Here is a 25,101-nt window from a genome sequence, read left to right as displayed (position 1 = left end):
TTCAGGCGATTTCTTTACAGCCGGGCGACGCCATCTTTCGCCCTGGTGCGGAGGAAATGCCCGACTGCTGAACGATTTACTCTGGCCGTCAGCGCTTGCTTAGCGCACTCTTTGCTACTCTCCGCGTCAAAGCCTGTAAAAGTCACCGTGGCGGACACTGGTGTTTTTCACCGAAATCCTTCGCTTTTCAGTAATGGCTTGAAATTCACAGGCCCACTAATTGCCTTTCAGCCAAAGTGCTGTCGCTGAGTTGGACGGTGAAAAGAGTTGAGCGGTGATTTCTATGACCCCGACGTGATTTGAACACGCAACCTTCTGATCTGGAGTCAGACGCGCTACCGTTGCGCCACGAGGTCCCACAGGTGCTGCACAGATAAACTTTCCCACTTCTCCCTGTATCTGCTATTGAAACCTCGAGCAATGCAGGCTTTCAGTGCAGGGGGAGCCATTCTCTGTTGCACCTGCAGACGTTTCGCTTGCTGTAACTTTGCCACGCCGTGCATGACTTACCAACGTACGTTAGGAAGAGCCAAGTTACAGCCACGTTCGTGCAGAGCTGGGTGCTCTCTCGAAGCCTGGATAGCTCAGTCGGTAGAGCATCAGACTTTTAATCTGAGGGTCCAGGGTTCAAGTCCCTGTTCAGGCGATTTCTTTACAGCCGGGCGACGCCATCTTTCGCCCTGGTGCGGAGGAAATGCCCGACTGCTGAACGATTTACTCTGGCCGTCAGCGCTTGCTTAGCGCACTCTTTGCTACTCTCCGCGTCAAAGCCTGTAAAAGTCACCGTGGCGGACACTGGTGTTTTTCACCGAAATCCTTCGCTTTTCAGTAATGGCTTGAAATTCACAGGCCCACTAATTGCCTTTCAGCCAAAGTGCTGTCGCTGAGTTGGACGGTGAAAAGAGTTGAGCGGTGATTTCTATGACCCCGACGTGATTTGAACACGCAACCTTCTGATCTGGAGTCAGACGCGCTACCGTTGCGCCACGAGGTCCCACAGGTGCTGCACAGATAAACTTTCCCACTTCTCCCTGTATCTGCTATTGAAACCTCGAGCAATGCAGGCTTTCAGTGCAGGGGGAGCCATTCTCTGTTGCACCTGCAGACGTTTCGCTTGCTGTAACTTTGCCACGCCGTGCATGACTTACCAACGTACGTTAGGAAGAGCCAAGTTACAGCCACGTTCGTGCAGAGCTGGGTGCTCTCTCGAAGCCTGGATAGCTCAGTCGGTAGAGCATCAGACTTTTAATCTGAGGGTCCAGGGTTCAAGTCCCTGTTCAGGCGATTTCTTTACAGCCGGGCGACGCCATCTTTCGCCCTGGTGCGGAGGAAATGCCCGACTGCTGAACGATTTACTCTGGCCGTCAGCGCTTGCTTAGCGCACTCTTTGCTACTCTCCGCGTCAAAGCCTGTAAAAGTCACCGTGGCGGACACTGGTGTTTTTCACCGAAATCCTTCGCTTTTCAGTAATGGCTTGAAATTCACAGGCCCACTAATTGCCTTTCAGCCAAAGTGCTGTCGCTGAGTTGGACGGTGAAAAGAGTTGAGCGGTGATTTCTATGACCCCGACGTGATTTGAACACGCAACCTTCTGATCTGGAGTCAGACGCGCTACCGTTGCGCCACGAGGTCCCACAGGTGCTGCACAGATAAACTTTCCCACTTCTCCCTGTATCTGCTATTGAAACCTCGAGCAATGCAGGCTTTCAGTGCAGGGGGAGCCATTCTCTGTTGCACCTGCAGACGTTTCGCTTGCTGTAACTTTGCCACGCCGTGCATGACTTACCAACGTACGTTAGGAAGAGCCAAGTTACAGCCACGTTCGTGCAGAGCTGGGTGCTCTCTCGAAGCCTGGATAGCTCAGTCGGTAGAGCATCAGACTTTTAATCTGAGGGTCCAGGGTTCAAGTCCCTGTTCAGGCGATTTCTTTACAGCCGGGCGACGCCATCTTTCGCCCTGGTGCGGAGGAAATGCCCGACTGCTGAACGATTTACTCTGGCCGTCAGCGCTTGCTTAGCGCACTCTTTGCTACTCTCCGCGTCAAAGCCTGTAAAAGTCACCGTGGCGGACACTGGTGTTTTTCACCGAAATCCTTCGCTTTTCAGTAATGGCTTGAAATTCACAGGCCCACTAATTGCCTTTCAGCCAAAGTGCTGTCGCTGAGTTGGACGGTGAAAAGAGTTGAGCGGTGATTTCTATGACCCCGACGTGATTTGAACACGCAACCTTCTGATCTGGAGTCAGACGCGCTACCGTTGCGCCACGAGGTCCCACAGGTGCTGCACAGATAAACTTTCCCACTTCTCCCTGTATCTGCTATTGAAACCTCGAGCAATGCAGGCTTTCAGTGCAGGGGGAGCCATTCTCTGTTGCACCTGCAGACGTTTCGCTTGCTGTAACTTTGCCACGCCGTGCATGACTTACCAACGTACGTTAGGAAGAGCCAAGTTACAGCCACGTTCGTGCAGAGCTGGGTGCTCTCTCGAAGCCTGGATAGCTCAGTCGGTAGAGCATCAGACTTTTAATCTGAGGGTCCAGGGTTCAAGTCCCTGTTCAGGCGATTTCTTTACAGCCGGGCGACGCCATCTTTCGCCCTGGTGCGGAGGAAATGCCCGACTGCTGAACGATTTACTCTGGCCGTCAGCGCTTGCTTAGCGCACTCTTTGCTACTCTCCGCGTCAAAGCCTGTAAAAGTCACCGTGGCGGACACTGGTGTTTTTCACCGAAATCCTTCGCTTTTCAGTAATGGCTTGAAATTCACAGGCCCACTAATTGCCTTTCAGCCAAAGTGCTGTCGCTGAGTTGGACGGTGAAAAGAGTTGAGCGGTGATTTCTATGACCCCGACGTGATTTGAACACGCAACCTTCTGATCTGGAGTCAGACGCGCTACCGTTGCGCCACGAGGTCCCACAGGTGCTGCACAGATAAACTTTCCCACTTCTCCCTGTATCTGCTATTGAAACCTCGAGCAATGCAGGCTTTCAGTGCAGGGGGAGCCATTCTCTGTTGCACCTGCAGACGTTTCGCTTGCTGTAACTTTGCCACGCCGTGCATGACTTACCAACGTACGTTAGGAAGAGCCAAGTTACAGCCACGTTCGTGCAGAGCTGGGTGCTCTCTCGAAGCCTGGATAGCTCAGTCGGTAGAGCATCAGACTTTTAATCTGAGGGTCCAGGGTTCAAGTCCCTGTTCAGGCGATTTCTTTACAGCCGGGCGACGCCATCTTTCGCCCTGGTGCGGAGGAAATGCCCGACTGCTGAACGATTTACTCTGGCCGTCAGCGCTTGCTTAGCGCACTCTTTGCTACTCTCCGCGTCAAAGCCTGTAAAAGTCACCGTGGCGGACACTGGTGTTTTTCACCGAAATCCTTCGCTTTTCAGTAATGGCTTGAAATTCACAGGCCCACTAATTGCCTTTCAGCCAAAGTGCTGTCGCTGAGTTGGACGGTGAAAAGAGTTGAGCGGTGATTTCTATGACCCCGACGTGATTTGAACACGCAACCTTCTGATCTGGAGTCAGACGCGCTACCGTTGCGCCACGAGGTCCCACAGGTGCTGCACAGATAAACTTTCCCACTTCTCCCTGTATCTGCTATTGAAACCTCGAGCAATGCAGGCTTTCAGTGCAGGGGGAGCCATTCTCTGTTGCACCTGCAGACGTTTCGCTTGCTGTAACTTTGCCACGCCGTGCATGACTTACCAACGTACGTTAGGAAGAGCCAAGTTACAGCCACGTTCGTGCAGAGCTGGGTGCTCTCTCGAAGCCTGGATAGCTCAGTCGGTAGAGCATCAGACTTTTAATCTGAGGGTCCAGGGTTCAAGTCCCTGTTCAGGCGATTTCTTTACAGCCGGGCGACGCCATCTTTCGCCCTGGTGCGGAGGAAATGCCCGACTGCTGAACGATTTACTCTGGCCGTCAGCGCTTGCTTAGCGCACTCTTTGCTACTCTCCGCGTCAAAGCCTGTAAAAGTCACCGTGGCGGACACTGGTGTTTTTCACCGAAATCCTTCGCTTTTCAGTAATGGCTTGAAATTCACAGGCCCACTAATTGCCTTTCAGCCAAAGTGCTGTCGCTGAGTTGGACGGTGAAAAGAGTTGAGCGGTGATTTCTATGACCCCGACGTGATTTGAACACGCAACCTTCTGATCTGGAGTCAGACGCGCTACCGTTGCGCCACGAGGTCCCACAGGTGCTGCACAGATAAACTTTCCCACTTCTCCCTGTATCTGCTATTGAAACCTCGAGCAATGCAGGCTTTCAGTGCAGGGGGAGCCATTCTCTGTTGCACCTGCAGACGTTTCGCTTGCTGTAACTTTGCCACGCCGTGCATGACTTACCAACGTACGTTAGGAAGAGCCAAGTTACAGCCACGTTCGTGCAGAGCTGGGTGCTCTCTCGAAGCCTGGATAGCTCAGTCGGTAGAGCATCAGACTTTTAATCTGAGGGTCCAGGGTTCAAGTCCCTGTTCAGGCGATTTCTTTACAGCCGGGCGACGCCATCTTTCGCCCTGGTGCGGAGGAAATGCCCGACTGCTGAACGATTTACTCTGGCCGTCAGCGCTTGCTTAGCGCACTCTTTGCTACTCTCCGCGTCAAAGCCTGTAAAAGTCACCGTGGCGGACACTGGTGTTTTTCACCGAAATCCTTCGCTTTTCAGTAATGGCTTGAAATTCACAGGCCCACTAATTGCCTTTCAGCCAAAGTGCTGTCGCTGAGTTGGACGGTGAAAAGAGTTGAGCGGTGATTTCTATGACCCCGACGTGATTTGAACACGCAACCTTCTGATCTGGAGTCAGACGCGCTACCGTTGCGCCACGAGGTCCCACAGGTGCTGCACAGATAAACTTTCCCACTTCTCCCTGTATCTGCTATTGAAACCTCGAGCAATGCAGGCTTTCAGTGCAGGGGGAGCCATTCTCTGTTGCACCTGCAGACGTTTCGCTTGCTGTAACTTTGCCACGCCGTGCATGACTTACCAACGTACGTTAGGAAGAGCCAAGTTACAGCCACGTTCGTGCAGAGCTGGGTGCTCTCTCGAAGCCTGGATAGCTCAGTCGGTAGACCATCAGACTTTTAATCTGAGGGTCCAGGGTTCAAGTCCCTGTTCAGGCGATTTCTTTACAGCCGGGCGACGCCATCTTTCGCCCTGGTGCGGAGGAAATGCCCGACTGCTGAACGATTTACTCTCGCCGTCAGCGCTTGCTTAGCGCACTCTTTGCTACTCTCCGCGTCAAAGCCTGTAAAAGTCACCGTGGCGGACACTGGTGTTTTTCACCGAAATCCTTCGCTTTTCAGTAATGGCTTGAAATTCACAGGCCCACTAATTGCCTTTCAGCCAAAGTGCTGTCGCTGAGTTGGACGGTGAAAAGAGTTGAGCGGTGATTTCTATGACCCCGACGTGATTTGAACACGCAACCTTCTGATCTGGAGTCAGACGCGCTACCGTTGCGCCACGAGGTCCCACAGGTGCTGCACAGATAAACTTTCCCACTTCTCCCTGTATCTGCTATTGAAACCTCGAGCAATGCAGGCTTTCAGTGCAGGGGGAGCCATTCTCTGTTGCACCTGCAGACGTTTCGCTTGCTGTAACTTTGCCACGCCGTGCATGACTTACCAACGTACGTTAGGAAGAGCCAAGTTACAGCCACGTTCGTGCAGAGCTGGGTGCTCTCTCGAAGCCTGGATAGCTCAGTCGGTAGAGCATCAGACTTTTAATCTGAGGGTCCAGGGTTCAAGTCCCTGTTCAGGCGATTTCTTTACAGCCGGGCGACGCCATCTTTCGCCCTGGTGCGGAGGAAATGCCCGACTGCTGAACGATTTACTCTGGCCGTCAGCGCTTGCTTAGCGCACTCTTTGCTACTCTCCGCGTCAAAGCCTGTAAAAGTCACCGTGGCGGACACTGGTGTTTTTCACCGAAATCCTTCGCTTTTCAGTAATGGCTTGAAATTCACAGGCCCACTAATTGCCTTTCAGCCAAAGTGCTGTCGCTGAGTTGGACGGTGAAAAGAGTTGAGCGGTGATTTCTATGACCCCGACGTGATTTGAACACGCAACCTTCTGATCTGGAGTCAGACGCGCTACCGTTGCGCCACGAGGTCCCACAGGTGCTGCACAGATAAACTTTCCCACTTCTCCCTGTATCTGCTATTGAAACCTCGAGCAATGCAGGCTTTCAGTGCAGGGGGAGCCATTCTCTGTTGCACCTGCAGACGTTTCGCTTGCTGTAACTTTGCCACGCCGTGCATGACTTACCAACGTACGTTAGGAAGAGCCAAGTTACAGCCACGTTCGTGCAGAGCTGGGTGCTCTCTCGAAGCCTGGATAGCTCAGTCGGTAGAGCATCAGACTTTTAATCTGAGGGTCCAGGGTTCAAGTCCCTGTTCAGGCGATTTCTTTACAGCCGGGCGACGCCATCTTTCGCCCTGGTGCGGAGGAAATGCCCGACTGCTGAACGATTTACTCTGGCCGTCAGCGCTTGCTTAGCGCACTCTTTGCTACTCTCCGCGTCAAAGCCTGTAAAAGTCACCGTGGCGGACACTGGTGTTTTTCACCGAAATCCTTCGCTTTTCAGTAATGGCTTGAAATTCACAGGCCCACTAATTGCCTTTCAGCCAAAGTGCTGTCGCTGAGTTGGACGGTGAAAAGAGTTGAGCGGTGATTTCTATGACCCCGACGTGATTTGAACACGCAACCTTCTGATCTGGAGTCAGACGCGCTACCGTTGCGCCACGAGGTCCCACAGGTGCTGCACAGATAAACTTTCCCACTTCTCCCTGTATCTGCTATTGAAACCTCGAGCAATGCAGGCTTTCAGTGCAGGGGGAGCCATTCTCTGTTGCACCTGCAGACGTTTCGCTTGCTGTAACTTTGCCACGCCGTGCATGACTTACCAACGTACGTTAGGAAGAGCCAAGTTACAGCCACGTTCGTGCAGAGCTGGGTGCTCTCTCGAAGCCTGGATAGCTCAGTCGGTAGAGCATCAGACTTTTAATCTGAGGGTCCAGGGTTCAAGTCCCTGTTCAGGCGATTTCTTTACAGCCGGGCGACGCCATCTTTCGCCCTGGTGCGGAGGAAATGCCCGACTGCTGAACGATTTACTCTCGCCGTCAGCGCTTGCTTAGCGCACTCTTTGCTACTCTCCGCGTCAAAGCCTGTAAAAGTCACCGTGGCGGACACTGGTGTTTTTCACCGAAATCCTTCGCTTTTCAGTAATGGCTTGAAATTCACAGGCCCACTAATTGCCTTTCAGCCAAAGTGCTGTCGCTGAGTTGGACGGTGAAAAGAGTTGAGCGGTGATTTCTATGACCCCGACGTGATTTGAACACGCAACCTTCTGATCTGGAGTCAGACGCGCTACCGTTGCGCCACGAGGTCCCACAGGTGCTGCACAGATAAACTTTCCCACTTCTCCCTGTATCTGCTATTGAAACCTCGAGCAATGCAGGCTTTCAGTGCAGGGGGAGCCATTCTCTGTTGCACCTGCAGACGTTTCGCTTGCTGTAACTTTGCCACGCCGTGCATGACTTACCAACGTACGTTAGGAAGAGCCAAGTTACAGCCACGTTCGTGCAGAGCTGGGTGCTCTCTCGAAGCCTGGATAGCTCAGTCGGTAGAGCATCAGACTTTTAATCTGAGGGTCCAGGGTTCAAGTCCCTGTTCAGGCGATTTCTTTACAGCCGGGCGACGCCATCTTTCGCCCTGGTGCGGAGGAAATGCCCGACTGCTGAACGATTTACTCTCGCCGTCAGCGCTTGCTTAGCGCACTCTTTGCTACTCTCCGCGTCAAAGCCTGTAAAAGTCACCGTGGCGGACACTGGTGTTTTTCACCGAAATCCTTCGCTTTTCAGTAATGGCTTGAAATTCACAGGCCCACTAATTGCCTTTCAGCCAAAGTGCTGTCGCTGAGTTGGACGGTGAAAAGAGTTGAGCGGTGATTTCTATGACCCCGACGTGATTTGAACACGCAACCTTCTGATCTGGAGTCAGACGCGCTACCGTTGCGCCACGAGGTCCCACAGGTGCTGCACAGATAAACTTTCCCACTTCTCCCTGTATCTGCTATTGAAACCTCGAGCAATGCAGGCTTTCAGTGCAGGGGGAGCCATTCTCTGTTGCACCTGCAGACGTTTCGCTTGCTGTAACTTTGCCACGCCGTGCATGACTTACCAACGTACGTTAGGAAGAGCCAAGTTACAGCCACGTTCGTGCAGAGCTGGGTGCTCTCTCGAAGCCTGGATAGCTCAGTCGGTAGAGCATCAGACTTTTAATCTGAGGGTCCAGGGTTCAAGTCCCTGTTCAGGCGATTTCTTTACAGCCGGGCGACGCCATCTTTCGCCCTGGTGCGGAGGAAATGCCCGACTGCTGAACGATTTACTCTGGCCGTCAGCGCTTGCTTAGCGCACTCTTTGCTACTCTCCGCGTCAAAGCCTGTAAAAGTCACCGTGGCGGACACTGGTGTTTTTCACCGAAATCCTTCGCTTTTCAGTAATGGCTTGAAATTCACAGGCCCACTAATTGCCTTTCAGCCAAAGTGCTGTCGCTGAGTTGGACGGTGAAAAGAGTTGAGCGGTGATTTCTATGACCCCGACGTGATTTGAACACGCAACCTTCTGATCTGGAGTCAGACGCGCTACCGTTGCGCCACGAGGTCCCACAGGTGCTGCACAGATAAACTTTCCCACTTCTCCCTGTATCTGCTATTGAAACCTCGAGCAATGCAGGCTTTCAGTGCAGGGGGAGCCATTCTCTGTTGCACCTGCAGACGTTTCGCTTGCTGTAACTTTGCCACGCCGTGCATGACTTACCAACGTACGTTAGGAAGAGCCAAGTTACAGCCACGTTCGTGCAGAGCTGGGTGCTCTCTCGAAGCCTGGATAGCTCAGTCGGTAGAGCATCAGACTTTTAATCTGAGGGTCCAGGGTTCAAGTCCCTGTTCAGGCGATTTCTTTACAGCCGGGCGACGCCATCTTTCGCCCTGGTGCGGAGGAAATGCCCGACTGCTGAACGATTTACTCTGGCCGTCAGCGCTTGCTTAGCGCACTCTTTGCTACTCTCCGCGTCAAAGCCTGTAAAAGTCACCGTGGCGGACACTGGTGTTTTTCACCGAAATCCTTCGCTTTTCAGTAATGGCTTGAAATTCACAGGCCCACTAATTGCCTTTCAGCCAAAGTGCTGTCGCTGAGTTGGACGGTGAAAAGAGTTGAGCGGTGATTTCTATGACCCCGACGTGATTTGAACACGCAACCTTCTGATCTGGAGTCAGACGCGCTACCGTTGCGCCACGAGGTCCCACAGGTGCTGCACAGATAAACTTTCCCACTTCTCCCTGTATCTGCTATTGAAACCTCGAGCAATGCAGGCTTTCAGTGCAGGGGGAGCCATTCTCTGTTGCACCTGCAGACGTTTCGCTTGCTGTAACTTTGCCACGCCGTGCATGACTTACCAACGTACGTTAGGAAGAGCCAAGTTACAGCCACGTTCGTGCAGAGCTGGGTGCTCTCTCGAAGCCTGGATAGCTCAGTCGGTAGAGCATCAGACTTTTAATCTGAGGGTCCAGGGTTCAAGTCCCTGTTCAGGCGATTTCTTTACAGCCGGGCGACGCCATCTTTCGCCCTGGTGCGGAGGAAATGCCCGACTGCTGAACGATTTACTCTGGCCGTCAGCGCTTGCTTAGCGCACTCTTTGCTACTCTCCGCGTCAAAGCCTGTAAAAGTCACCGTGGCGGACACTGGTGTTTTTCACCGAAATCCTTCGCTTTTCAGTAATGGCTTGAAATTCACAGGCCCACTAATTAGCTTTCAGCCAAAGTGCTGTCGCTGAGTTGGACGGTGAAAAGAGTTGAGCGGTGATTTCTATGACCCCGACGTGATTTGAACACGCAACCTTCTGATCTGGAGTCAGACGCGCTACCGTTGCGCCACGAGGTCCCACAGGTGCTGCACAGATAAACTTTCCCACTTCTCCCTGTATCTGCTATTGAAACCTCGAGCAATGCAGGCTTTCAGTGCAGGGGGAGCCATTCTCTGTTGCACCTGCAGACGTTTCGCTTGCTGTAACTTTGCCACGCCGTGCATGACTTACCAACGTACGTTAGGAAGAGCCAAGTTACAGCCACGTTCGTGCAGAGCTGGGTGCTCTCTCGAAGCCTGGATAGCTCAGTCGGTAGAGCATCAGACTTTTAATCTGAGGGTCCAGGGTTCAAGTCCCTGTTCAGGCGATTTCTTTACAGCCGGGCGACGCCATCTTTCGCCCTGGTGCGGAGGAAATGCCCGACTGCTGAACGATTTACTCTGGCCGTCAGCGCTTGCTTAGCGCACTCTTTGCTACTCTCCGCGTCAAAGCCTGTAAAAGTCACCGTGGCGGACACTGGTGTTTTTCACCGAAATCCTTCGCTTTTCAGTAATGGCTTGAAATTCACAGGCCCACTAATTGCCTTTCAGCCAAAGTGCTGTCGCTGAGTTGGACGGTGAAAAGAGTTGAGCGGTGATTTCTATGACCCCGACGTGATTTGAACACGCAACCTTCTGATCTGGAGTCAGACGCGCTACCGTTGCGCCACGAGGTCCCACAGGTGCTGCACAGATAAACTTTCCCACTTCTCCCTGTATCTGCTATTGAAACCTCGAGCAATGCAGGCTTTCAGTGCAGGGGGAGCCATTCTCTGTTGCACCTGCAGACGTTTCGCTTGCTGTAACTTTGCCACGCCGTGCATGACTTACCAACGTACGTTAGGAAGAGCCAAGTTACAGCCACGTTCGTGCAGAGCTGGGTGCTCTCTCGAAGCCTGGATAGCTCAGTCGGTAGAGCATCAGACTTTTAATCTGAGGGTCCAGGGTTCAAGTCCCTGTTCAGGCGATTTCTTTACAGCCGGGCGACGCCATCTTTCGCCCTGGTGCGGAGGAAATGCCCGACTGCTGAACGATTTACTCTGGCCGTCAGCGCTTGCTTAGCGCACTCTTTGCTACTCTCCGCGTCAAAGCCTGTAAAAGTCACCGTGGCGGACACTGGTGTTTTTCACCGAAATCCTTCGCTTTTCAGTAATGGCTTGAAATTCACAGGCCCACTAATTGCCTTTCAGCCAAAGTGCTGTCGCTGAGTTGGACGGTGAAAAGAGTTGAGCGGTGATTTCTATGACCCCGACGTGATTTGAACACGCAACCTTCTGATCTGGAGTCAGACGCGCTACCGTTGCGCCACGAGGTCCCACAGGTGCTGCACAGATAAACTTTCCCACTTCTCCCTGTATCTGCTATTGAAACCTCGAGCAATGCAGGCTTTCAGTGCAGGGGGAGCCATTCTCTGTTGCACCTGCAGACGTTTCGCTTGCTGTAACTTTGCCACGCCGTGCATGACTTACCAACGTACGTTAGGAAGAGCCAAGTTACAGCCACGTTCGTGCAGAGCTGGGTGCTCTCTCGAAGCCTGGATAGCTCAGTCGGTAGAGCATCAGACTTTTAATCTGAGGGTCCAGGGTTCAAGTCCCTGTTCAGGCGATTTCTTTACAGCCGGGCGACGCCATCTTTCGCCCTGGTGCGGAGGAAATGCCCGACTGCTGAACGATTTACTCTGGCCGTCAGCGCTTGCTTAGCGCACTCTTTGCTACTCTCCGCGTCAAAGCCTGTAAAAGTCACCGTGGCGGACACTGGTGTTTTTCACCGAAATCCTTCGCTTTTCAGTAATGGCTTGAAATTCACAGGCCCACTAATTGCCTTTCAGCCAAAGTGCTGTCGCTGAGTTGGACGGTGAAAAGAGTTGAGCGGTGATTTCTATGACCCCGACGTGATTTGAACACGCAACCTTCTGATCTGGAGTCAGACGCGCTACCGTTGCGCCACGAGGTCCCACAGGTGCTGCACAGATAAACTTTCCCACTTCTCCCTGTATCTGCTATTGAAACCTCGAGCAATGCAGGCTTTCAGTGCAGGGGGAGCCATTCTCTGTTGCACCTGCAGACGTTTCGCTTGCTGTAACTTTGCCACGCCGTGCATGACTTACCAACGTACGTTAGGAAGAGCCAAGTTACAGCCACGTTCGTGCAGAGCTGGGTGCTCTCTCGAAGCCTGGATAGCTCAGTCGGTAGAGCATCAGACTTTTAATCTGAGGGTCCAGGGTTCAAGTCCCTGTTCAGGCGATTTCTTTACAGCCGGGCGACGCCATCTTTCGCCCTGGCGCGAAGGAAATGCCCGACTGCTGAACGATTTACTCTGGCCGTCAGCGCTTGCTTAGCGCACTCTTTGCTACTCTCCGCGTCAAAGCCTGTAAAAGTCACCGTGGCGGACACTGGTGTTTTTCACCGAAATCCTTCGCTTTTCAGTAATGGCTTGAAATTCACAGGCCCACTAATTGCCTTTCAGCCAAAGTGCTGTCGCTGAGTTGGACGGTGAAAAGAGTTGAGCGGTGATTTCTATGACCCCGACGTGATTTGAACACGCAACCTTCTGATCTGGAGTCAGACGCGCTACCGTTGCGCCACGAGGTCCCACAGGTGCTGCACAGATAAACTTTCCCACTTCTCCCTGTATCTGCTATTGAAACCTCGAGCAATGCAGGCTTTCAGTGCAGGGGGAGCCATTCTCTGTTGCACCTGCAGACGTTTCGCTTGCTGTAACTTTGCCACGCCGTGCATGACTTACCAACGTACGTTAGGAAGAGCCAAGTTACAGCCACGTTCGTGCAGAGCTGGGTGCTCTCTCGAAGCCTGGATAGCTCAGTCGGTAGAGCATCAGACTTTTAATCTGAGGGTCCAGGGTTCAAGTCCCTGTTCAGGCGATTTCTTTACAGCCGGGCGACGCCATCTTTCGCCCTGGCGCGAAGGAAATGCCCGACTGCTGAACGATTTACTCTGGCCGTCAGCGCTTGCTTAGCGCACTCTTTGCTACTCTCCGCGTCAAAGCCTGTAAAAGTCACCGTGGCGGACACTGGTGTTTTTCACCGAAATCCTTCGCTTTTCAGTAATGGCTTGAAATTCACAGGCCCACTAATTGCCTTTCAGCCAAAGTGCTGTCGCTGAGTTGGACGGTGAAAAGAGTTGAGCGGTGATTTCTATGACCCCGACGTGATTTGAACACGCAACCTTCTGATCTGGAGTCAGACGCGCTACCGTTGCGCCACGAGGTCCCACAGGTGCTGCACAGATAAACTTTCCCACTTCTCCCTGTATCTGCTATTGAAACCTCGAGCAATGCAGGCTTTCAGTGCAGGGGGAGCCATTCTCTGTTGCACCTGCAGACGTTTCGCTTGCTGTAACTTTGCCACGCCGTGCATGACTTACCAACGTACGTTAGGAAGAGCCAAGTTACAGCCACGTTCGTGCAGAGCTGGGTGCTCTCTCGAAGCCTGGATAGCTCAGTCGGTAGAGCATCAGACTTTTAATCTGAGGGTCCAGGGTTCAAGTCCCTGTTCAGGCGATTTCTTTACAGCCGGGCGACGCCATCTTTCGCCCTGGCGCGAAGGAAATGCCCGACTGCTGAACGATTTACTCTGGCCGTCAGCGCTTGCTTAGCGCACTCTTTGCTACTCTCCGCGTCAAAGCCTGTAAAAGTCACCGTGGCGGACACTGGTGTTTTTCACCGAAATCCTTCGCTTTTCAGTAATGGCTTGAAATTCACAGGCCCACTAATTGCCTTTCAGCCAAAGTGCTGTCGCTGAGTTGGACGGTGAAAAGAGTTGAGCGGTGATTTCTATGACCCCGACGTGATTTGAACACGCAACCTTCTGATCTGGAGTCAGACGCGCTACCGTTGCGCCACGAGGTCCCACAGGTGCTGCACAGATAAACTTTCCCACTTCTCCCTGTATCTGCTATTGAAACCTCGAGCAATGCAGGCTTTCAGTGCAGGGGGAGCCATTCTCTGTTGCACCTGCAGACGTTTCGCTTGCTGTAACTTTGCCACGCCGTGCATGACTTACCAACGTACGTTAGGAAGAGCCAAGTTACAGCCACGTTCGTGCAGAGCTGGGTGCTCTCTCGAAGCCTGGATAGCTCAGTCGGTAGAGCATCAGACTTTTAATCTGAGGGTCCAGGGTTCAAGTCCCTGTTCAGGCGATTTCTTTACAGCCGGGCGACGCCATCTTTCGCCCTGGTGCGAAGGAAATGCCCGACTGCTGAACGATTTACTCTGGCCGTCAGCGCTTGCTTAGCGCACTCTTTGCTACTCTCCGCGTCAAAGCCTGTAAAAGTCACCGTGGCGGACACTGGTGTTTTTCACCGAAATCCTTCGCTTTTCAGTAATGGCTTGAAATTCACAGGCCCACTAATTGCCTTTCAGCCAAAGTGCTGTCGCTGAGTTGGACGGTGAAAAGAGTTGAGCGGTGATTTCTATGACCCCGACGTGATTTGAACACGCAACCTTCTGATCTGGAGTCAGACGCGCTACCGTTGCGCCACGAGGTCCCACAGGTGCTGCACAGATAAACTTTCCCACTTCTCCCTGTATCTGCTATTGAAACCTCGAGCAATGCAGGCTTTCAGTGCAGGGGGAGCCATTCTCTGTTGCACCTGCAGACGTTTCGCTTGCTGTAACTTTGCCACGCCGTGCATGACTTACCAACGTACGTTAGGAAGAGCCAAGTTACAGCCACGTTCGTGCAGAGCTGGGTGCTCTCTCGAAGCCTGGATAGCTCAGTCGGTAGAGCATCAGACTTTTAATCTGAGGGTCCAGGGTTCAAGTCCCTGTTCAGGCGATTTCTTTACAGCCGGGCGACGCCATCTTTCGCCCTGGTGCGGAGGAAATGCCCGACTGCTGAACGATTTACTCTGGCCGTCAGCGCTTGCTTAGCGCACTCTTTGCTACTCTCCGCGTCAAAGCCTGTAAAAGTCACCGTGGCGGACACTGGTGTTTTTCACCGAAATCCTTCGCTTTTCAGTAATGGCTTGAAATTCACAGGCCCACTAATTGCCTTTCAGCCAAAGTGCTGTCGCTGAGTTGGACGGTGAAAAGAGTTGAGCGGTGATTTCTATGACCCCGACGTGATTTGAACACGCAACCTTCTGATCTGGAGTCAGACGCGCTACCGTTGCGCCACGAGGTCCCACAGGTGCTGCACAGATAAACTTTCCCACTTCTCCCTGTATCTGCTATTGAAACCTCGAGCAATGCAGGCTTTCAGTGCAGGGGGAGCCATTCTCTGTTGCACCTGCAGACGTTTCGCTTGCTGTAACTTTGCCACGCCGTGCATGACTTACCAACGTACGTTAGGAAGAGCCAAGTTACAGCCACGTTCGTGCAGAGCTGGGTGCTCTCTCGAAGCCTGGATAGCTCAGTCGGTAGAGCATCAGACTTTTAATCTGAGGGTCCAGGGTTCAAGTCCCTGTTCAGGCGATTTCTTTACAGTCGGGCGACGCCATCTTTCGCCCTGGTGCGGAGGAAATGCCCGACTGCTGAACGATTTACTCTCGCCGTCAGTGCTTGCTTAGCGCACTCTTTGCTACTCTCCGCGTCAAAGCCTGTAAAAGTCACCGTGGCGGACACTGGTGTTTTTCACCGAAATCCTTCGCTTTTCAGTAATGGCTTGAAATTCACAGGCCCACTAATTGCCTTTCAGCCAAAGTGCTGTCGCTGAGTTGGACGGTGAAAAGAGTTGAGCGGTGATTTCTATGACCCCGACGTGATTTGAACACGCAACCTTCTGATCTGGAGTCAGACGCGCTACCGTTGCTCCACGAGGTCCCACAGGTGCTGCACAGATAAACTTTCCCACTTCTCCCTGTATCTGCTATTGAAACCTCGAGCAATGCAGGCTTTCAGTGCAGGGGGAGCCATTCTCTGTTGCACCTGCAGACGTTTCGCTTGCTGTAACTTTGCCACGCCGTGCATGACTTACCAACGTACGTTAGGAAGAGCCAAGTTACAGCCACGTTCGTGCAGAGCTGGGTGCTCTCTCGAAGCCTGGATAGCTCAGTCGGTAGAGCATCAGACTTTTAATCTGAGGGTCCAGGGTTCAAGTCCCTGTTCAGGCGATTTCTTTACAGCCGGGCGACGCCATCTTTCGCCCTGGCGCGAAGGAAATGCCCGACTGCTGAACGATTTACTCTGGCCGTCAGCGCTTGCTTAGCGCACTCTTTGCTACTCTCCGCGTCAAAGCCTGTAAAAGTCACCGTGGCGGACACTGGTGTTTTTCACCGAAATCCTTCGCTTTTCAGTAATGGCTTGAAATTCACAGGCCCACTAATTGCCTTTCAGCCAAAGTGCTGTCGCTGAGTTGGACGGTGAAAAGAGTTGAGCGGTGATTTCTATGACCCCGACGTGATTTGAACACGCAACCTTCTGATCTGGAGTCAGACGCGCTACCGTTGCGCCACGAGGTCCCACAGGTGCTGCACAGATAAACTTTCCCACTTCTCCCTGTATCTGCTATTGAAACCTCGAGCAATGCAGGCTTTCAGTGCAGGGGGAGCCATTCTCTGTTGCACCTGCAGACGTTTCGCTTGCTGTAACTTTGCCACGCCGTGCATGACTTACCAACGTACGTTAGGAAGAGCCAAGTTACAGCCACGTTCGTGCAGAGCTGGGTGCTCTCTCGAAGCCTGGATAGCTCAGTCGGTAGAGCATCAGACTTTTAATCTGAGGGTCCAGGGTTCAAGTCCCTGTTCAGGCGATTTCTTTACAGCCGGGCGACGCCATCTTTCGCCCTGGCGCGGAGGAAATGCCCGACTGCTGAACGATTTACTCTGGCCGTCAGCGCTTGCTTAGCGCACTCTTTGCTACTCTCCGCGTCAAAGCCTGTAAAAGTCACCGTGGCGGACACTGGTGTTTTTCACCGAAATCCTTCGCTTTTCAGTAATGGCTTGAAATTCACAGGCCCACTAATTGCCTTTCAGCCAAAGTGCTGTCGCTGAGTTGGACGGTGAAAAGAGTTGAGCGGTGATTTCTATGACCCCGACGTGATTTGAACACGCAACCTTCTGATCTGGAGTCAGACGCGCTACCGTTGCGCCACGAGGTCCCACAGGTGCTGCACAGATAAACTTTCCCACTTCTCCCTGTATCTGCTATTGAAACCTCGAGCAATGCAGGCTTTCAGTGCAGGGGGAGCCATTCTCTGTTGCACCTGCAGACGTTTCGCTTGCTGTAACTTTGCCACGCCGTGCATGACTTACCAACGTACGTTAGGAAGAGCCAAGTTACAGCCACGTTCGTGCAGAGCTGGGTGCTCTCTCGAAGCCTGGATAGCTCAGTCGGTAGAGCATCAGACTTTTAATCTGAGGGTCCAGGGTTCAAGTCCCTGTTCAGGCGATTTCTTTACAGCCGGGCGACGCCATCTTTCGCCCTGGTGCGGAGGAAATGCCCGACTGCTGAACGATTTACTCTGGCCGTCAGCGCTTGCTTAGCGCACTCTTTGCTACTCTCCGCGTCAAAGCCTGTAAAAGTCACCGTGGCGGACACTGGTGTTTTTCACCGAAATCCTTCGCTTTTCAGTAATGGCTTGAAATTCACAGGCCCACTAATTGCCTTTCAGCCAAAGTGCTGTCGCTGAGTTGGACGGTGAAAAGAGTTGAGCGGTGATTTCTATGACCCCGACGTGATTTGAACACGCAACCTTCTGATCTGGAGTCAGACGCGCTACCGTTGCGCCACGAGGTCCCACAGGTGCTGCACAGATAAACTTTCCCACTTCTCCCTGTATCTGCTATTGAAACCTCGAGCAATGCAGGCTTTCAGTGCAGGGGGAGCCATTCTCTGTTGCACCTGCAGACGTTTCGCTTGCTGTAACTTTGCCACGCCGTGCATGACTTACCAACGTACGTTAGGAAGAGCCAAGTTACAGCCACGTTCGTGCAGAGCTGGGTGCTCTCTCGAAGCCTGGATAGCTCAGTCGGTAGAGCATCAGACTTTTAATCTGAGGGTCCAGGGTTCAAGTCCCTGTTCAGGCGATTTCTTTACAGCCGGGCGACGCCATCTTTCGCCCTGGTGCGGAGGAAATGCCCGACTGCTGAACGATTTACTCTGGCCGTCAGCGCTTGCTTAGCGCACTCTTTGCTACTCTCCGCGTCAAAGCCTGTAAAAGTCACCGTGGCGGACACTGGTGTTTTTCACCGAAATCCTTCGCTTTTCAGTAATGGCTTGAAATTCACAGGCCCACTAATTGCCTTTCAGCCAAAGTGCTGTCGCTGAGTTGGACGGTGAAAAGAGTTGAGCGGTGATTTCTATGACCCCGACGTGATTTGAACACGCAACCTTCTGATCTGGAGTCAGACGCGCTACCGTTGCGCCACGAGGTCCCACAGGTGCTGCACAGATAAACTTTCCCACTTCTCCCTGTATCTGCTATTGAAACCTCGAGCAATGCAGGCTTTCAGTGCAGGGGGAGCCATTCTCTGTTGCACCTGCAGACGTTTCGCTTGCTGTAACTTTGCCACGCCGTGCATGACTTACCAACGTACGTTAGGAAGAGCCAAGTTACAGCCACCTTCGTGCAGAGCTGGGTGCTCTCTCGAAGCCTGGATAGCTCAGTCGGTAGAGCATCAGACTTTTAATCTGAGGGTCCAGGGTTCAAGTCCCTGTTCAGGCGATTTCTTTACAGCCGGGCGACGCCATCTTTCGCCCTGGTGCGGAGGAAATGCCCGACTGCTGAACGATTTACTCTGGCCGTCAGCGCTTGCTTAGCGCACTCTTTGCTACTCTCCGCGTCAAAGCCTGTAAAAGTCACCGTGGCGGACACTGGTGTTTTTCACCGAAATCCTTCGCTTTTCAGTAATGGCTTGAAATTCACAGGCCCACTAATTGCCTTTCAGCCAAAGTGCTGTCGCTGAGTTGGACGGTGAAAAGAGTTGAGCGGTGATTTCTATGACCCCGACGTGATTTGAACACGCAACCTTCTGATCTGGAGTCAGACGCGCTACCGTTGCGCCACGAGGTCCCACAGGTGCTGCACAGATAAACTTTCCCACTTCTCCCTGTATCTGCTATTGAAACCTCGAGCAATGCAGGCTTTCAGTGCAGGGGGAGCCATTCTCTGTTGCACCTGCAGACGTTTCGCTTGCTGTAACTTTGCCACGCCGTGCATGACTTACCAACGTACGTTAGGAAGAGCCAAGTTACAGCCACGTTCGTGCAGAGCTGGGTGCTCTCTCGAAGCCTGGATAGCTCAGTCGGTAGAGCATCAGACTTTTAATCTGAGGGTCCAGGGTTCAAGTCCCTGTTCAGGCGATTTCTTTACAGCCGGGCGACGCCATCTTTCGCCCTGGTGCGGAGGAAATGCCCGACTGCTGAACGATTTACTCTGGCCGTCAGCGCTTGCTTAGCGCACTCTTTGCTACTCTCCGCGTCAAAGCCTGTAAAAGTCACCGTGGCGGACACTGGTGTTTTTCACCGAAATCCTTCGCTTTTCAGTAATGGCTTGAAATTCACAGGCCCACTAATTGCCTTTCAGCCAAAGTGCTGTCGCTGAGTTGGACGGTGAAAAGAGTTGAGCGGTGATTTCTATGACCCCGACGTGATTTGAACACGCAACCTTCTGATCTGGAGTCAGACGCGCTACCGTTGCGCCACGAGGTCCCACAGGTGCTGCACAGATAAACTTTCCCACTTCTCCCTGTATCTGCTATTGAAACCTCGAGCAATGCAGGCTTTCAGTGCAGGGGGAGCCATTCTCTGTTGCACCTGCAGACGTTTCGCTTGCTGTAACTTTGCCACGCCGTGCATGACTTACCAACGTACGTTAGGAAGAGCCAAGTTACAGCCACCTTCGTGCAGAGCTGGGTGCTCTCTCGAAGCCTGGATAGCTCAGTCGGTAGAGCATCAGACTTTTAATCTGAGGGTCCAGGGTTCAAGTCCCTGTTCAGGCGATTTCTTTACAGCCGGGCGACGCCATCTTTCGCCCTGGTGCGGAGGAAATGCCCGACTGCTGAACGATTTACTCTGGCCGTCAGCGCTTGCTTAGCGCACTCTTTGCTACTCTCCGCGTCAAAGCCTGTAAAAGTCACCGTGGCGGACACTGGTGTTTTTCACCGAAATCCTTCGCTTTTCAGTAATGGCTTGAAATTCACAGGCCCACTAATTGCCTTTCAGCCAAAGTGCTGTCGCTGAGTTGGACGGTGAAAAGAGTTGAGCGGTGATTTCTATGACCCCGACGTGATTTGAACACGCAACCTTCTGATCTGGAGTCAGACGCGCTACCGTTGCGCCACGAGGTCCCACAGGTGCTGCACAGATAAACTTTCCCACTTCTCCCTGTATCTGCTATTGAAACCTCGAGCAATGCAGGCTTTCAGTGCAGGGGGAGCCATTCTCTGTTGCACCTGCAGACGTTTCGCTTGCTGTAACTTTGCCACGCCGTGCATGACTTACCAACGTACGTTAGGAAGAGCCAAGTTACAGCCACCTTCGTGCAGAGCTGGGTGCTCTCTCGAAGCCTGGATAGCTCAGTCGGTAGAGCATCAGACTTTTAATCTGAGGGTCCAGGGTTCAAGTCCCTGTTCAGGCGATTTCTTTACAGCCGGGCGACGCCATCTTTCGCCCTGGTGCGGAGGAAATGCCCGACTGCTGAACGATTTACTCTGGCCGTCAGCGCTTGCTTAGCGCACTCTTTGCTACTCTCCGCGTCAAAGCCTGTAAAAGTCACCGTGGCGGACACTGGTGTTTTTCACCGAAATCCTTCGCTTTTCAGTAATGGCTTGAAATTCACAGGCCCACTAATTGCCTTTCAGCCAAAGTGCTGTCGCTGAGTTGGACGGTGAAAAGAGTTGAGCGGTGATTTCTATGACCCCGACGTGATTTGAACACGCAACCTTCTGATCTGGAGTCAGACGCGCTACCGTTGCGCCACGAGGTCCCACAGGTGCTGCACAGATAAACTTTCCCACTTCTCCCTGTATCTGCTATTGAAACCTCGAGCAATGCAGGCTTTCAGTGCAGGGGGAGCCATTCTCTGTTGCACCTGCAGACGTTTCGCTTGCTGTAACTTTGCCACGCCGTGCATGACTTACCAACGTACGTTAGGAAGAGCCAAGTTACAGCCACGTTCGTGCAGAGCTGGGTGCTCTCTCGAAGCCTGGATAGCTCAGTCGGTAGAGCATCAGACTTTTAATCTGAGGGTCCAGGGTTCAAGTCCCTGTTCAGGCGATTTCTTTACAGCCGGGCGACGCCATCTTTCGCCCTGGTGCGGAGGAAATGCCCGACTGCTGAACGATTTACTCTGGCCGTCAGCGCTTGCTTAGCGCACTCTTTGCTACTCTCCGCGTCAAAGCCTGTAAAAGTCACCGTGGCGGACACTGGTGTTTTTCACCGAAATCCTTCGCTTTTCAGTAATGGCTTGAAATTCACAGGCCCACTAATTGCCTTTCAGCCAAAGTGCTGTCGCTGAGTTGGACGGTGAAAAGAGTTGAGCGGTGATTTCTATGACCCCGACGTGATTTGAACACGCAACCTTCTGATCTGGAGTCAGACGCGCTACCGTTGCGCCACGAGGTCCCACAGGTGCTGCACAGATAAACTTTCCCACTTCTCCCTGTATCTGCTATTGAAACCTCGAGCAATGCAGGCTTTCAGTGCAGGGGGAGCCATTCTCTGTTGCACCTGCAGACGTTTCGCTTGCTGTAACTTTGCCACGCCGTGCATGACTTACCAACGTACGTTAGGAAGAGCCAAGTTACAGCCACGTTCGTGCAGAGCTGGGTGCTCTCTCGAAGCCTGGATAGCTCAGTCGGTAGAGCATCAGACTTTTAATCTGAGGGTCCAGGGTTCAAGTCCCTGTTCAGGCGATTTCTTTACAGCCGGGCGACGCCATCTTTCGCCCTGGTGCGGAGGAAATGCCCGACTGCTGAACGATTTACTCTGGCCGTCAGCGCTTGCTTAGCGCACTCTTTGCTACTCTCCGCGTCAAAGCCTGTAAAAGTCACCGTGGCGGACACTGGTGTTTTTCACCGAAATCCTTCGCTTTTCAGTAATGGCTTGAAATTCACAGGCCCACTAATTGCCTTTCAGCCAAAGTGCTGTCGCTGAGTTGGACGGTGAAAAGAGTTGAGCGGTGATTTCTATGACCCCGACGTGATTTGAACACGCAACCTTCTGATCTGGAGTCAGACGCGCTACCGTTGCGCCACGAGGTCCCACAGGTGCTGCACAGATAAACTTTCCCACTTCTCCCTGTATCTGCTATTGAAACCTCGAGCAATGCAGGCTTTCAGTGCAGGGGGAGCCATTCTCTGTTGCACCTGCAGACGTTTCGCTTGCTGTAACTTTGCCACGCCGTGCATGACTTACCAACGTACGTTAGGAAGAGCCAAGTTACAGCCACGTTCGTGCAGAGCTGGGTGCTCTCTCGAAGCCTGGATAGCTCAGTCGGTAGAGCATCAGACTTTTAATCTGAGGGTCCAGGGTTCAAGTCCCTGTTCAGGCGATTTCTTTACAGCCGGGCGACGCCATCTTTCGCCCTGGTGCGGAGGAAATGCCCGACTGCTGAACGATTTACTCTGGCCGTCAGCGCTTGCTTAGCGCACTCTTTGCTACTCTCCGCGTCAAAGCCTGTAAAAGTCACCGTGGCGGACACTGGTGTTTTTCACCGAAATCCTTCGCTTTTCAGTAATGGCTTGAAATTCACAGGCCCACTAATTGCCTTTCAGCCAAAGTGCTGTCGCTGAGTTGGACGGTGAAAAGAGTTGAGCGGTGATTTCTATGACCCCGACGTGATTTGAACACGCAACCTTCTGATCTGGAGTCAGACGCGCTACCGTTGCGCCACGAGGTCCCACAGGTGCTGCACAGATAAACTTTCCCACTTCTCCCTGTATCTGCTATTGAAACCTCGAGCAATGCAGGCTTTCAGTGCAGGGGGAGCCATTCTCTGTTGCACCTGCAGACGTTTCGCTTGCTGTAACTTTGCCACGCCGTGCATGACTTACCAACGTACGTTAGGAAGAGCCAAGTTACAGCCACGTTCGTGCAGAGCTGGGTGCTCTCTCGAAGCCTGGATAGCTCAGTCGGTAGAGCATCAGACTTTTAATCTGAGGGTCCAGGGTTCAAGTCCCTGTTCAGGCGATTTCTTTACAGCCGGGCGACGCCATCTTTCGCCCTGGTGCGGAGGAAATGCCCGACTGCTGAACGATTTACTCTGGCCGTCAGCGCTTGCTTAGCGCACTCTTTGCTACTCTCCGCGTCAAAGCCTGTAAAAGTCACCGTGGCGGACACTGGTGTTTTTCACCGAAATCCTTCGCTTTTCAGTAATGGCTTGAAATTCACAGGCCCACTAATTGCCTTTCAGCCAAAGTGCTGTCGCTGAGTTGGACGGTGAAAAGAGTTGAGCGGTGATTTCTATGACCCCGACGTGATTTGAACACGCAACCTTCTGATCTGGAGTCAGACGCGCTACCGTTGCGCCACGAGGTCCCACAGGTGCTGCACAGATAAACTTTCCCACTTCTCCCTGTATCTGCTATTGAAACCTCGAGCAATGCAGGCTTTCAGTGCAGGGGGAGCCATTCTCTGTTGCACCTGCAGACGTTTCGCTTGCTGTAACTTTGCCACGCCGTGCATGACTTACCAACGTACGTTAGGAAGAGCCAAGTTACAGCCACGTTCGTGCAGAGCTGGGTGCTCTCTCGAAGCCTGGATAGCTCAGTCGGTAGAGCATCAGACTTTTAATCTGAGGGTCCAGGGTTCAAGTCCCTGTTCAGGCGATTTCTTTACAGCCGGGCGACGCCATCTTTCGCCCTGGTGCGGAGGAAATGCCCGACTGCTGAACGATTTACTCTGGCCGTCAGCGCTTGCTTAGCGCACTCTTTGCTACTCTCCGCGTCAAAGCCTGTAAAAGTCACCGTGGCGGACACTGGTGTTTTTCACCGAAATCCTTCGCTTTTCAGTAATGGCTTGAAATTCACAGGCCCACTAATTGCCTTTCAGCCAAAGTGCTGTCGCTGAGTTGGACGGTGAAAAGAGTTGAGCGGTGATTTCTATGACCCCGACGTGATTTGAACACGCAACCTTCTGATCTGGAGTCAGACGCGCTACCGTTGCGCCACGAGGTCCCACAGGTGCTGCACAGATAAACTTTCCCACTTCTCCCTGTATCTGCTATTGAAACCTCGAGCAATGCAGGCTTTCAGTGCAGGGGGAGCCATTCTCTGTTGCACCTGCAGACGTTTCGCTTGCTGTAACTTTGCCACGCCGTGCATGACTTACCAACGTACGTTAGGAAGAGCCAAGTTACAGCCACGTTCGTGCAGAGCTGGGTGCTCTCTCGAAGCCTGGATAGCTCAGTCGGTAGAGCATCAGACTTTTAATCTGAGGGTCCAGGGTTCAAGTCCCTGTTCAGGCGATTTCTTTACAGCCGGGCGACGCCATCTTTCGCCCTGGTGCGGAGGAAATGCCCGACTGCTGAACGATTTACTCTGGCCGTCAGCGCTTGCTTAGCGCACTCTTTGCTACTCTCCGCGTCAAAGCCTGTAAAAGTCACCGTGGCGGACACTGGTGTTTTTCACCGAAATCCTTCGCTTTTCAGTAATGGCTTGAAATTCACAGGCCCACTAATTGCCTTTCAGCCAAAGTGCTGTCGCTGAGTTGGACGGTGAAAAGAGTTGAGCGGTGATTTCTATGACCCCGACGTGATTTGAACACGCAACCTTCTGATCTGGAGTCAGACGCGCTACCGTTGCGCCACGAGGTCCCACAGGTGCTGCACCGATAAACTTTCCCACTTCTCCCTGTATCTGCTATTGAAACCTCGAGCAATGCAGGCTTTCAGTGCAGGGGGAGCCATTCTCTGTTGCACCTGCAGACGTTTCGCTTGCTGTAACTTTGCCACGCCGTGCATGACTTACCAACGTACGTTAGGAAGAGCCAAGTTACAGCCACGTTCGTGCAGAGCTGGGTGCTCTCTCGAAGCCTGGATAGCTCAGTCGGTAGAGCATCAGACTTTTAATCTGAGGGTCCAGGGTTCAAGTCCCTGTTCAGGCGATTTCTTTACAGCCGGGCGACGCCATCTTTCGCCCTGGTGCGGAGGAAATGCCCGACTGCTGAACGATTTACTCTGGCCGTCAGCGCTTGCTTAGCGCACTCTTTGCTACTCTCCGCGTCAAAGCCTGTAAAAGTCACCGTGGCGGACACTGGTGTTTTTCACCGAAATCCTTCGCTTTTCAGTAATGGCTTGAAATTCACAGGCCCACTA

The 25,101-nt window shown here is 52.8% G+C and overlaps 38 non-coding genes across 38 annotated transcripts; all 38 read right to left on the bottom strand.

Annotated features, from left to right (window-relative positions):
* Positions 1–284: 284 nt before the first annotated feature.
* trnaw-cca (transfer RNA tryptophan (anticodon CCA)) lies at positions 285–356 on the bottom strand. Its single transcript has one exon. It is a non-coding gene; the product is annotated as a tRNA-Trp (tRNA).
* Positions 357–922: 566 nt separating this feature from the next.
* On the bottom strand, positions 923–994 carry trnaw-cca (transfer RNA tryptophan (anticodon CCA)). Its single transcript has one exon. It is a non-coding gene; the product is annotated as a tRNA-Trp (tRNA).
* A 566-nt stretch (positions 995–1,560) lies between these two features.
* Positions 1,561–1,632, bottom strand: trnaw-cca (transfer RNA tryptophan (anticodon CCA)). Its single transcript has one exon. It is a non-coding gene; the product is annotated as a tRNA-Trp (tRNA).
* A 566-nt stretch (positions 1,633–2,198) lies between these two features.
* trnaw-cca (transfer RNA tryptophan (anticodon CCA)) lies at positions 2,199–2,270 on the bottom strand. Its single transcript has one exon. It is a non-coding gene; the product is annotated as a tRNA-Trp (tRNA).
* Positions 2,271–2,836: 566 nt separating this feature from the next.
* On the bottom strand, positions 2,837–2,908 carry trnaw-cca (transfer RNA tryptophan (anticodon CCA)). The gene has a single exon. It is a non-coding gene; the product is annotated as a tRNA-Trp (tRNA).
* A 566-nt stretch (positions 2,909–3,474) lies between these two features.
* trnaw-cca (transfer RNA tryptophan (anticodon CCA)) lies at positions 3,475–3,546 on the bottom strand. Its single transcript has one exon. It is a non-coding gene; the product is annotated as a tRNA-Trp (tRNA).
* A 566-nt stretch (positions 3,547–4,112) lies between these two features.
* Positions 4,113–4,184, bottom strand: trnaw-cca (transfer RNA tryptophan (anticodon CCA)). Its single transcript has one exon. It is a non-coding gene; the product is annotated as a tRNA-Trp (tRNA).
* Positions 4,185–4,750: 566 nt separating this feature from the next.
* On the bottom strand, positions 4,751–4,822 carry trnaw-cca (transfer RNA tryptophan (anticodon CCA)). Its single transcript has one exon. It is a non-coding gene; the product is annotated as a tRNA-Trp (tRNA).
* Positions 4,823–5,388: 566 nt separating this feature from the next.
* Positions 5,389–5,460, bottom strand: trnaw-cca (transfer RNA tryptophan (anticodon CCA)). The gene has a single exon. It is a non-coding gene; the product is annotated as a tRNA-Trp (tRNA).
* Positions 5,461–6,026: 566 nt separating this feature from the next.
* trnaw-cca (transfer RNA tryptophan (anticodon CCA)) lies at positions 6,027–6,098 on the bottom strand. Its single transcript has one exon. It is a non-coding gene; the product is annotated as a tRNA-Trp (tRNA).
* A 566-nt stretch (positions 6,099–6,664) lies between these two features.
* trnaw-cca (transfer RNA tryptophan (anticodon CCA)) lies at positions 6,665–6,736 on the bottom strand. The gene has a single exon. It is a non-coding gene; the product is annotated as a tRNA-Trp (tRNA).
* Positions 6,737–7,302: 566 nt separating this feature from the next.
* Positions 7,303–7,374, bottom strand: trnaw-cca (transfer RNA tryptophan (anticodon CCA)). The gene has a single exon. It is a non-coding gene; the product is annotated as a tRNA-Trp (tRNA).
* Positions 7,375–7,940: 566 nt separating this feature from the next.
* On the bottom strand, positions 7,941–8,012 carry trnaw-cca (transfer RNA tryptophan (anticodon CCA)). Its single transcript has one exon. It is a non-coding gene; the product is annotated as a tRNA-Trp (tRNA).
* Positions 8,013–8,578: 566 nt separating this feature from the next.
* Positions 8,579–8,650, bottom strand: trnaw-cca (transfer RNA tryptophan (anticodon CCA)). Its single transcript has one exon. It is a non-coding gene; the product is annotated as a tRNA-Trp (tRNA).
* Positions 8,651–9,216: 566 nt separating this feature from the next.
* On the bottom strand, positions 9,217–9,288 carry trnaw-cca (transfer RNA tryptophan (anticodon CCA)). Its single transcript has one exon. It is a non-coding gene; the product is annotated as a tRNA-Trp (tRNA).
* A 566-nt stretch (positions 9,289–9,854) lies between these two features.
* On the bottom strand, positions 9,855–9,926 carry trnaw-cca (transfer RNA tryptophan (anticodon CCA)). The gene has a single exon. It is a non-coding gene; the product is annotated as a tRNA-Trp (tRNA).
* A 566-nt stretch (positions 9,927–10,492) lies between these two features.
* On the bottom strand, positions 10,493–10,564 carry trnaw-cca (transfer RNA tryptophan (anticodon CCA)). Its single transcript has one exon. It is a non-coding gene; the product is annotated as a tRNA-Trp (tRNA).
* A 566-nt stretch (positions 10,565–11,130) lies between these two features.
* Positions 11,131–11,202, bottom strand: trnaw-cca (transfer RNA tryptophan (anticodon CCA)). The gene has a single exon. It is a non-coding gene; the product is annotated as a tRNA-Trp (tRNA).
* A 566-nt stretch (positions 11,203–11,768) lies between these two features.
* On the bottom strand, positions 11,769–11,840 carry trnaw-cca (transfer RNA tryptophan (anticodon CCA)). The gene has a single exon. It is a non-coding gene; the product is annotated as a tRNA-Trp (tRNA).
* A 566-nt stretch (positions 11,841–12,406) lies between these two features.
* On the bottom strand, positions 12,407–12,478 carry trnaw-cca (transfer RNA tryptophan (anticodon CCA)). The gene has a single exon. It is a non-coding gene; the product is annotated as a tRNA-Trp (tRNA).
* Positions 12,479–13,044: 566 nt separating this feature from the next.
* trnaw-cca (transfer RNA tryptophan (anticodon CCA)) lies at positions 13,045–13,116 on the bottom strand. The gene has a single exon. It is a non-coding gene; the product is annotated as a tRNA-Trp (tRNA).
* A 566-nt stretch (positions 13,117–13,682) lies between these two features.
* On the bottom strand, positions 13,683–13,754 carry trnaw-cca (transfer RNA tryptophan (anticodon CCA)). Its single transcript has one exon. It is a non-coding gene; the product is annotated as a tRNA-Trp (tRNA).
* A 566-nt stretch (positions 13,755–14,320) lies between these two features.
* Positions 14,321–14,392, bottom strand: trnaw-cca (transfer RNA tryptophan (anticodon CCA)). Its single transcript has one exon. It is a non-coding gene; the product is annotated as a tRNA-Trp (tRNA).
* Positions 14,393–14,958: 566 nt separating this feature from the next.
* On the bottom strand, positions 14,959–15,030 carry trnaw-cca (transfer RNA tryptophan (anticodon CCA)). The gene has a single exon. It is a non-coding gene; the product is annotated as a tRNA-Trp (tRNA).
* Positions 15,031–16,234: 1,204 nt separating this feature from the next.
* Positions 16,235–16,306, bottom strand: trnaw-cca (transfer RNA tryptophan (anticodon CCA)). The gene has a single exon. It is a non-coding gene; the product is annotated as a tRNA-Trp (tRNA).
* A 566-nt stretch (positions 16,307–16,872) lies between these two features.
* On the bottom strand, positions 16,873–16,944 carry trnaw-cca (transfer RNA tryptophan (anticodon CCA)). Its single transcript has one exon. It is a non-coding gene; the product is annotated as a tRNA-Trp (tRNA).
* Positions 16,945–17,510: 566 nt separating this feature from the next.
* On the bottom strand, positions 17,511–17,582 carry trnaw-cca (transfer RNA tryptophan (anticodon CCA)). The gene has a single exon. It is a non-coding gene; the product is annotated as a tRNA-Trp (tRNA).
* Positions 17,583–18,148: 566 nt separating this feature from the next.
* On the bottom strand, positions 18,149–18,220 carry trnaw-cca (transfer RNA tryptophan (anticodon CCA)). Its single transcript has one exon. It is a non-coding gene; the product is annotated as a tRNA-Trp (tRNA).
* Positions 18,221–18,786: 566 nt separating this feature from the next.
* trnaw-cca (transfer RNA tryptophan (anticodon CCA)) lies at positions 18,787–18,858 on the bottom strand. Its single transcript has one exon. It is a non-coding gene; the product is annotated as a tRNA-Trp (tRNA).
* Positions 18,859–19,424: 566 nt separating this feature from the next.
* On the bottom strand, positions 19,425–19,496 carry trnaw-cca (transfer RNA tryptophan (anticodon CCA)). The gene has a single exon. It is a non-coding gene; the product is annotated as a tRNA-Trp (tRNA).
* A 566-nt stretch (positions 19,497–20,062) lies between these two features.
* On the bottom strand, positions 20,063–20,134 carry trnaw-cca (transfer RNA tryptophan (anticodon CCA)). Its single transcript has one exon. It is a non-coding gene; the product is annotated as a tRNA-Trp (tRNA).
* Positions 20,135–20,700: 566 nt separating this feature from the next.
* Positions 20,701–20,772, bottom strand: trnaw-cca (transfer RNA tryptophan (anticodon CCA)). The gene has a single exon. It is a non-coding gene; the product is annotated as a tRNA-Trp (tRNA).
* Positions 20,773–21,338: 566 nt separating this feature from the next.
* Positions 21,339–21,410, bottom strand: trnaw-cca (transfer RNA tryptophan (anticodon CCA)). The gene has a single exon. It is a non-coding gene; the product is annotated as a tRNA-Trp (tRNA).
* Positions 21,411–21,976: 566 nt separating this feature from the next.
* trnaw-cca (transfer RNA tryptophan (anticodon CCA)) lies at positions 21,977–22,048 on the bottom strand. The gene has a single exon. It is a non-coding gene; the product is annotated as a tRNA-Trp (tRNA).
* Positions 22,049–22,614: 566 nt separating this feature from the next.
* trnaw-cca (transfer RNA tryptophan (anticodon CCA)) lies at positions 22,615–22,686 on the bottom strand. The gene has a single exon. It is a non-coding gene; the product is annotated as a tRNA-Trp (tRNA).
* A 566-nt stretch (positions 22,687–23,252) lies between these two features.
* trnaw-cca (transfer RNA tryptophan (anticodon CCA)) lies at positions 23,253–23,324 on the bottom strand. Its single transcript has one exon. It is a non-coding gene; the product is annotated as a tRNA-Trp (tRNA).
* A 566-nt stretch (positions 23,325–23,890) lies between these two features.
* Positions 23,891–23,962, bottom strand: trnaw-cca (transfer RNA tryptophan (anticodon CCA)). The gene has a single exon. It is a non-coding gene; the product is annotated as a tRNA-Trp (tRNA).
* A 566-nt stretch (positions 23,963–24,528) lies between these two features.
* On the bottom strand, positions 24,529–24,600 carry trnaw-cca (transfer RNA tryptophan (anticodon CCA)). The gene has a single exon. It is a non-coding gene; the product is annotated as a tRNA-Trp (tRNA).
* Between the last annotated feature and the right edge of the window lie 501 nt (positions 24,601–25,101).

Source organism: Sardina pilchardus, chromosome 5 (assembly GCF_963854185.1).
Source record: "Sardina pilchardus chromosome 5, fSarPil1.1, whole genome shotgun sequence".
In the NCBI taxonomy this organism is placed as follows: Eukaryota; Metazoa; Chordata; class Actinopteri; order Clupeiformes; family Clupeidae; genus Sardina; species Sardina pilchardus.
This window is presented reverse-complemented; position numbering and strand designations above follow the sequence as displayed.